Below are 10,307 nucleotides of genomic sequence, written 5' to 3'. Positions count from 1 at the left end.
TCTCTCTCTCTCTCTTTTTTTATTTACTGTTTTCTATTTTTGTTCTGTTTTATTTAATTGGCACTGAATTTTAATTCAAACAGAATTTGAAAACAGTGCCTAAACTTCCCTGGATATTTTTAAGTCACCTAATGGACTTCTCCACACATAATAAAAATATCTCAGGTCATTTGAAAATATATTCATTATATATTATGAATATAACTCCAAATTCAAATAAAATATTGATTTAAAATCAGAGCCCAATAATTCCTTAGAAATGTCCCAAAATTTTGGTTTGATTTATAACTCTTGCCAAAATTGTCAGAGCTATTTCTAGGGCATTTTGGATTTACTGATTGCAAGTTTAGGGTTTCTTGCCCCTCTTTTATTTAAGTTTTGAGGCTTCTGAATTCCTCAGTTCAAATGTTCAGAATTTAAACATGATGCACACCTGAAGCTAACCTAGAGCAATGCCTGAAGCTAGGGATGTGACAACTCACCCCCACTAAACAAGAATCTTGTCTCGAGATTCAAGCGTAGGGTAGGATGAAGGGGAAAACGCAAACTAGCACAATCTTCACGATCCAGGTTGCACTTTAATTGAATGTTGATTCGTTCACCATCGTTGTCTCGAAGTCTTGCTCTGAGAAATCCTGCCAACATGACATGGAGAGAAGAAGGAGACTCTAGAAGGGTCGATCTTCTTGAAGATCGAACAACTCAAGATTAACTCACGGAATGAGACATAGCAACCTCTCTCGAGCTGAGAGACGAAGCACACATCCATAGGAATGGGGTGAAGCAGATGACAAAGGTTCACTAGGTAGACAACAACTCCAGACTTAAGAATGTGGTGATCGGTTGTCAACGTAGCGAGGAGTTGAATTGCCATGATACCATAACGAAACATCCTGGAGAAGGGTGATTCGTAGATTATTATCTTAAGTGGCAAAAAGAATTACCTTTGATATAGAGATCATTGAGACTCTCTATATCAGCCTAAGGCAAATCACAGCAATCGATTGGCGGGGTCGGTAGAATGGCATACTTGGACTTGGATGATGTGGATTACCTTGTTGAAGACAACGTAATGGATGAACTTGCTTACCACTGGAAATGGAAGAGACCCATGGTAGAATGGCACATTGACGGTGCAAGCTGGGAACAAAATGCAAATGCTGGGAATGATTCTGGTAACTGGGGAAGAACCCAACAATAGAGAGTGAATTCACTGTTTGAGTAGGTCATAGCATGTCGAGGAAACGGAGAGGATCCCCAGTTAGTGCCGAAGATAACACCTAGCACTTGAGCGTGCTCTCAAGAACTTGAGCATTTCCATATTCATCAAGGTTTTACCAACATCCGTGTCAAGGATCCTGGCAACACAACATACCACCATGATGAACAACGATGGACGATGCAGATGCATAGGAAGATAACATCAACTCAGATTTCGCCCTAGCGAGGCCAAGGAAACAAAATCTGGATGATTGACCGAGAGACATTTAGCACTCCGCTTCCAATGTTCTCCTTGACGTGCTAGTGTAACCCATTCATAGATATGGTTTGATAACTAGAACATCAAGTAAAGGTCGAACTTCGGAAGCAATGGAATCCATAAGGAACGGTTACGGAGGTAAATCCTACGAAATCCTTATGGGGAGGTGGCCAACTTCCTCAATCAAGATATTATAATAATAGGTCTTCCGGTTGGGTGTGTTGGCCACGACATCCACTTTACCGGTTATCGAGGGACCAATATTATAGTTCTTGGGAAATGTTCCAACCATCATATCTGCCTGAGATTCAGATCTGGTTGGTGCCAGGATATTCCAGACTCATCGAGTCTAGGAAGAAAATGAAAGTTTGCAACACAAATCGGCGAGATGACGTTGCGAGATTCTTGGGAAATGAACTACGATAGCAAGCTCCAAAACATGAGCTGGTTCTGCTACGTACGTGTGAACATGTTGTCTCAGACAAACATGATCACATGGTAGTCTTACAATAAAACACTACCGAGTTCTGGTTGGGAACCATCGCCGTGGATAACGAAGTCCTTGCATAAGTCATATGATTAGCTCTTATAAAGGAACTTCTTCTCCTTGAACAAATCAATCAGTGGCTTGGTGTGCTCGGGACACATATGGAATGAAGATGATCAGTCTAACAGACCACAGAATTCTTCGCACGTGCATGACCGACTTGGGATGATTCCAAAGGAGCAAAAACAAACTTTCTCGAATTCACGACGGCAGCTTACATCAAAATGCACGTGAATCAAAGGAAGTCACTCCTTTCATCAAACAAGTACTTCATGAGCTAGCATGAAGAAAATGCTTTCAAAAGTTTCCAACACTAACTTAATGTTCAACAACATCATGGAGGAGATAAGGATGTTGTCAATGGACTCAACAACAACTCATCGGAATTTCCATATCACTGGACTTCCACCATCGTGTGAACACGGTGATAGCATTGGTCAGACCCAAAAGATATAATGGTGTATGCTCGAGGGATCAACCACGAGGAAGACAACATTACGAGCATCGTTGGTTCTGACTTGATTTGACGATAGCCCACACTCAAATCAAAGGATTGATAAGACGATAGGTCCAGCAACTGATCACAGGGACCAATCGATGAAGATATCATCTTTCTTCAACACACACTACACAAGAATATCCCTTTGGAACGAACTAAGTCAGGCAAGCTTTTATCTTCCAACTCTCCAAGTTGTTGTTTAGCTTGACCAACTAGCTCAGGGGTATCCTACACAGATCCTTGGAGAAGGGGTGGTTTACAGGAATAAACCAACTTGATCACGAACTCAACATAGCGGTCAGGTGACAACCTGGTAATATTTCCGAGAAGATATACGGAAAATCACGAACCACCGATATGTTACTAAGCTCGAGAACAATCTTGCTTTTCAGGGCAAGATGATATGATCAAATGAGCGAGGACTTGACAAAATCCTAACTCATTAATCAAAGAGTGCATCAGGAAATAAGGACTAGGTAGCACGATCAGTCTTAGAATGATGATTCAAGAACCAACAGGCTAAGAATGAAATTATTGTCCTTTAACTACCAAACAACGAGGTTGCTGGGAGTATGGATTTCACACATCACAATTCATTTGTCGGTATTCCGGTTGCATCAACACGAGGGCCGAGGAATGACTAATGATGGTGAGAAGTATCACTACATCAAAATTCATGAGAGTTGGTGCAGTTCTCATGACAATTCTGACATAAAGGGGGTAATACTCCAAGGTAGAACAGAACCAAAAGCTGGATTGGCATTTGATCTGCGGAATACAACTACTTTGACCCAATCCTAAATATGGATGAGGTACTGGAGTTTGTTTCTCCAAGTCATTCAGGACAGAATGGCTTGACGGACCACAAGAGTAATAAGCATTGACAACACGAATGCACAATTACTCCTGACTATCAATTGATAGACGAGGGTCAGAATGCAACTAAAGAGAACAACTCAAAGGAACATATAATTTTCTGAGTTGTGGATGCATAGATTAGTATATCGAACCAAGGTCAACATATTTCTTCCGGATAACCCATGCAGAAGGGTAGAACTGGCAGAGTCACAATTATGAATGGAGAACCCATAGAGAGCACTCCTGTTGTGATCTTTTGATCCAACAAACTTTTGCCGTAAGTGGTTCATGGTATTTGGAAGAAGGATATACCACGGACTTCAAGGACTATCGCAAAGGTTACTAATATCCCAAAGGCACTAGCAATTACTATCAACATGAAGTAGGTAGGGTGAATCTCGGGTTCAGAACCCAGGAGTAGAATACCTACCACTAAGTAGCATCACGGAATGCTTTCGAGGATAAAGGCCAGAATCATCACACTGGGACACCAATCATGGCTAAATTACTAGGTGATCCCCTAAGACACCTAGGGTCATAATAATATCTCCAACATATATGTCAAGGTAACGAAGTACCTCAACTCACTGATTAGTGTGGTTAATCTGGCCCATGGGAACATTGGAACGGGAAGAAAGGATTTGCAATTGCATCAGACTACTTAGAAACCTGGGATGACTCGGACAGCATAACGGCTGTAAATGCTCAGAAAAGATTTGAGAATTCACAAAAATGGTGGCATAACCACTCAGAAGCACAATATCAAGGTTTCGAGATCAACAATTAACATACGGAAGTAATAGGAGCTGGACTCAAGTTTAAATCGAACAATCTTATAAGTCCACTGATTAGTAACACGTGATCCTGATAGAAAGATGAGAAGACCTAGTTCCTTAACCCCGTAGGAAAGAAGATGATGACTCAGATCAGAAAGCCATGAGGTATAAGGAGTAAAAAGAGCCTTACGTTCCATCCCACAATCAATTCCCTTATATAACTAAAGAATTTCTAGACTCAACTACGACCAGTTTGGCTTGGTAATCCTACAGGCAGTCAAGCTCTGATACCAATGCTGTCAGGACCCCGACTCGATGCCACATCGATCTAACATGTAACACCTCATATCACTTTGCGGCCTCACGCACGGTATTCCCACGGGTGTCGCCTTACCTTTGCCCGGGACCGTTTGCGCCTTTTGGCTCACGTATATGATAGTGTCGCTAGCATCCATATGATAAGGAGCCCGGGCTGACATGGCTAGTCGTAAACCCAAAGTGGCACAGACTTACAGGGACAGGCATCCATGACCCAGCATCGAACGTGTCGGTCATCAGCAAGTGGGTCCGGGCTGTAGCACTGGGCTAGCAGGACTCCGGTAAACCGGGCTGTAGCGGGCTAACAGGACTCCGGTACTCAAGCGTGACATTTCCCCGAAGGGACAGACACAGGAACGAAGAAGGACACATGCCGGCCAGCCTAAGTGTTCCGGAGCAGTAGCAAGCTACCATGGCTCGGTGGAAACACTAGGAGACATTTCCCCGTAAGAGAGGCTACTAAAGATAAACAACTAGATGGTCAGATCCCACACATACCAAGCATTTCAATAACATACACACAATATGCTCGATATGTGCAAATACAACATGGCATCACAACATGACTCTACGACTCAAGTAATTTATTCAATAGGCTCCGAGGAGCGAGATATTACAAACATGGGTCTCATGACCCAACAATCAGAGCATACAAGTCAAAGCACAAGCGGAAGCTATCATGTCTGAGTACAGACATCTATAAATGAAAAAGGCTGAGAAGCCTGACTATCTATCAGATCCTGCCGAGGGCACAAGATCGTAGCTGAGGTAACAAGCTAAACGTCGAAGTCCACGCGAAACTACTAGTGAGACCGAAGTCTCTCTGCAAAACATAAAATAGGCAAACGTGAGTACAAATGTACCCAGCAAGACTTACATCAGAACTAACTACATATGCATCATTATCAACAAAGGGATGGTGGGGTTTAACTGCAGCAAGCCAGCTTTGACTCGGTGGCTATCCTGAACTACGACTGCAAGTAACTCTTTTGAGGTGGCGCACACGAGTCCACATATTCACCATATCAATACACCACTATGGAACCGCTCCCGTCTCCCTACGAGAACGCCATCCATAGCACTCACGCTTATCTTGCGTATTTTTAGAGTATCCACTTTCACTTGTCTATGAACTGATATAAGCAACCCAGAAGTCCTTTACCGCGGACACGGCTATTCGAATAGATGATGTTAACCCTGCAGGGGTGTACTTCTTCATACATGTTTCCACCACTTAGCGTCTGCACACGACATGTGCTCGGCAGACTTCAAGCGAAAGCCGACGTGGGTGTAGACCACGACCTACCTAAACACTCAGGTCTCTAGTCCAGGTTTATCGCCTATTCGGGTTCCATCCATGAGGAGATCCGGCCGGAGTTTCGCTCACAGCCCCAAACGATGTGAACAGGGTTCCGTGACACCAAACGGGCGCCCGGTATACCCGGCCACGTGCCTACCGCATCACAGCCCACCCCTACGGTCAGCGCTGTCCACGGCCTCCAGCATACTACAAACACCAGAAACTACTTGCAACTCCTGGACAGAGGACAAGGGTGAATAAGAAGTCGAGCGGGGTCATATTTCAGGGCCCAATGTATGGTAGTAGCTGAATCATGGATCACAAACACAGAACTCAGTTCCTGAGGACGGCTGCAATGAGACAACCCACCATGTACTCCTACATGGCCTCTCACCGCTACCTTTACCAAATCGTGTTCACACACTTAGCTCACACACAGTAGGACATGTTCACACGCCTCTGATTCATCCCCGATGAATCAGACCTGACTCAACTCTAAGCAGTAGCAGGCATGACAAGCAAGCATGAATGAGTAGGCACAACAGGGCTCAAACAACTCCTACTCATGCTAGTGGGTTTCATCTATTTACTGTGGCAATGACAGGTCATGCAAAGGATAAAGGGGTTCAGCTACCGCAGCAAGTAACAAATGATCGTTGTTGTCCTAATGCAGTAAAAGAGAGCAGGAGCGAGAGAGTGGGATTTTATCGGAATGAACAAGGGGGTTTTGCTTGCCTGGCACTTCTGAAGATAACATTGAGTCTTCATCAGTGTCAACGATCACGTCATCGGTATCACGTCTATCGAGAGGGGACAAATACCGGCAACACAAAAGGAACACAATCAATGCAATGCACAATATGATGCATGATCATGACATGGCAAAATGAATGTGTTTTGGGCTAATGCAACTAGCAACAGATTAAATGAAGTTGGTTTGAATATAAAATTCAAATTCAAACTCCATATGTGATTAAATAAATGCCCTTTAATTGATTTGTGCTAAACAGCAGCTATAAGTTGTTCTAACATGCATGAAAATGGTACAGATGGATTCCTTGAATTTTTCTGATAATTTTTCATATATAAATTATTTAATTTGGAGTTACGGTTAATTTTCTATGATTTATTGAAGTTTTAGGCATTTTCTGGAATTTCCTGAATTATAATAAATCCAGAAAATCAATTACTGCGTCAGCCTGACGTCAGTGTGACGTCAGTGGTCAACGGGACATGGTCCGGGTCAAACCTGACAGTGGGTCCCGCGTGTCAGTGTGATTAGCTTAACTAAAATTAATTAAAACTAATCCTAATAGTTAACAGGGCTGGGCCCCACCTGTCATTGACTCAGGAGAGTCAACCGGGGCCCACCCGTGGTCAAAGTCAAAGTCGGCTGCCGGCGTTTAGCCGCCGGCGAGCCCGACGCGGCGGCGAGAGTGGTTTTGGCCACTCCGGCGACCAAATGGGCCGCGGAGGGCATCTAGGAGGAGCTGGGGACGAGCCGAAGCTCTTGGTGGAGTCAGTTGCGCTCGGGGCGGCCGGAATCGGTGCCGGCGGCGACCTAGGCGGCCGCCGGAGCTCGGGCGAGCTCGGGCTCGACGCTGCGGTGCACTAGAGGGGAAACGGAAGGGCGCTGCAGGCTCCTGGGAGGGCGGCGAACTTGGTAGCATGCTCGGGCGCCAGCTGGGGTGGCCCTGGCCACGGCGGCGCCATGGCCGGCGGCGGGGAGTTTCCGGTGAGGTGGAAACGGCGGCTACGGAGACCGAACAAACACGGGGCTAGGGGGAGAGGAAGAGGAGTTCACCGTGGAGAGGGAGAGGTGGTCAGCGGGCTCGGGGGCGTCCTGTCGGCGGCGAATTCGGCGACAGCGATCGGCGGGTCCGAGGAGGGGAAGAACGTCGGGGCGGCGCTTCGGGGCTTCTCCGGTCGCGTGTGACGGCGGGGAGGGCGAGGGCGGCATGGCGGAGCTTGTGGACTGCTCGAGGGGACGAGGGGGAGGCGATGGCCGGGGTGGTGTTCGTCGGCGGCGGCGATAGTGCTCGGGTTCGGGAGAGAGAAGGAGAGAGACGAGCTCGGGGAGAGAGTGAGATCCAGGGAGAGGAGGGGAAAGCGAGAGGGAGCGTGGGGCGGCGTCGTGGGGTCGCTAGGAGGGCCGCGAAGCAGGAGGTGGCGTCGGGGCTCTCGGGCGCGCGCCACGCCTCGCCTCTGCCTACTGGCAGAGGAAGACGACGAGCGGCGAGGGGGTTTGCGGTGGTGGGCTGGGCCACCAGCTGGGCCAGCGATGGGGGGGGGGGGCAAAGCTGGGCCGGTTCGTGGCGCCAGGTAAGCTGGGCTTCTCTCTCTCTCTCTCTCTCTTTTTTATTTACTGTTTTCTATTTTTGTTCTGTTTTATTTAATTGGCACTGAATTTTAATTCAAACAGAATTTGAAAACAGTGCCTAAACTTCCCTGGATATTTTTAAGTCACCTAATGGACTTCTCCACACATAATAAAAATATCTCAGGTCATTTGAAAATATATTCATTATATATTATGAATATAACTCCAAATTCAAATAAAATATTGATTTAAAATCAGAGCCCAATAATTCCTTAGAAATGTCCCAAAATTTTGGTTTGATTTATAACTCTTGCCAAAATTGTCAGAGCTATTTCTAGGGCATTTTGGATTTACTGATTGCAATTTTAGGGTTTCTTGCCCCTCTTTTATTTAAGTTTTGAGGCTTCTGAATTCCTCAGTTCAAATTTTCAGAATTTAAACATGATGCACACCTGAAGCTAACCTAGAGCAATGCCTGAAGCTAGGGATGTGACAAAGAGCCCGTCTACGACATCAAGGAGGGCACCCTACAGCCGTGCTCTTCGAAGGGGAAGGAGCCCATCTGCGAAAACATGGAGAGCATCTAGGGTCCGTGCTCTTCCCACGGGAACGAGCCCATCTGTGACAAGTGAGGAAACCCATGATTTGTTTTGTCGAGTCCCTTTTGTAGTGTAGTGAGAATATGTCCAGTTTTAATTGCTATATTTGGTTGTTTACAGTATGTTTTATTTATTTCAGTTGTTCACAATGTGATGCTCTATATGTGCAATTATTTACTGTGCAGTACATTTCATCAATCCAGTTTTAAACATGCCGATGGGCGGTGTTAAAGTATTTCTACTAGAACACGATGATTAACAAGATGTTTTCATGAAGACCGTGAAGGATGGGTGGTCAGCCATCACAAGGGGTTGGACTAGAGTCGTGCATGCCTTCTACATGGAGGAGGGCACAACATGGGCATTCCGCTTCACCTTGTTCAGCAACCAGAATGTATTTCGTCTCTTTCTTTACCGTCTTTAATAGTACAAGTACACAAATGTGGTTCATAATTCTTTATTTGGTTCTTATGTAGTTCTTGAACATATGTACCAATGAATCGAATAATGCACTTGAACCTGATGTATATGAATAAAGCTATAACATACATTCAAATTCAAATTCAAATTTGGTACAATTTGAAATAGCAGCAATTAAATTACGGTGAAATTACGCCCTCCAAGTCGTTACGGCACACACGGTTGGTAAAACACAAACGTTTGCGATATACACCATAATCCAACATGCTTCACAACATGCTTATCATACACTTTCTGTAATAGTGAACCATTTGTGATGGGCCGCGCATTGTAAACGTGGCACCACAAAATACCGACTGCGATGGCAATGCAAGCACAAATGAGTAGGAGTACTGTATATGCATCTTGGCACACTATCCCCGATAGTTTCTGGGTCATGTGGGAAGAACTCCCCTATCGCCCACACTCACTTGGTGACAGTTCCAAATGTCGTGACGGAAAGGGGTTAAAAACTGTTTGTATAGCACCACAGCGTACTAGTGATGATCTTGATGTATCGCGAGCTTTGTTAATATAGTTCAATCATATGGTGTTTTCCCCACTCTATCTTGTTGTGAAGAATTGAGTTTTCGCATTGAGATCTCATTATTATCGGATTGAATACTTTTATGGATTTGAGAACACTTTATTTATGTCTTGCTATGAATACCCGTGGTGACGATGGGGTATGATATTGATTCCCTTGATGTATGTTTCGGCACTCAACTTGTAGACTCCCGAGGTGACATTGGGGCAAGCTATGCATAGGGGTTGATGCATGTTTTTGTGTTTGTTTCTGCGGTAGAAATTTTGGGGCAACCTTTGAAGTTCTTTGTGTTGGATTGAGTATTATGAAACTGAAGTTGTTTGGTGCATATCATATAATCAATTCGCAGATACTCGTGGTGACATTGGAGTATCTAGGTGATGTTATAGTTGGTTGATGTGTACCATATGGTGTTATTTTAGTACGAACTCTTTGATAGATCGATCGGAAAGGATAACTTTGAGGTGGTTTCATACCATACAAACAATTTTGTCTAATGTTCTCCATTGGATAAGAACTTGCGAGTGATTCTTTATCGCGCGTTGAGGGATTGCCATATGATGCAATTATGTTAGCATTGTTGCGAGATTTCACTAGCGGAAGT

This window comes from Triticum aestivum, chromosome 5A, assembly GCF_018294505.1.
Source record: "Triticum aestivum cultivar Chinese Spring chromosome 5A, IWGSC CS RefSeq v2.1, whole genome shotgun sequence".
Lineage (NCBI taxonomy): Eukaryota > Viridiplantae > Streptophyta > Magnoliopsida > Poales > Poaceae > Triticum > Triticum aestivum.
The sequence above is the reverse complement of the archived record's forward strand: the minus strand, read 5'-3'. Positions refer to the sequence as shown.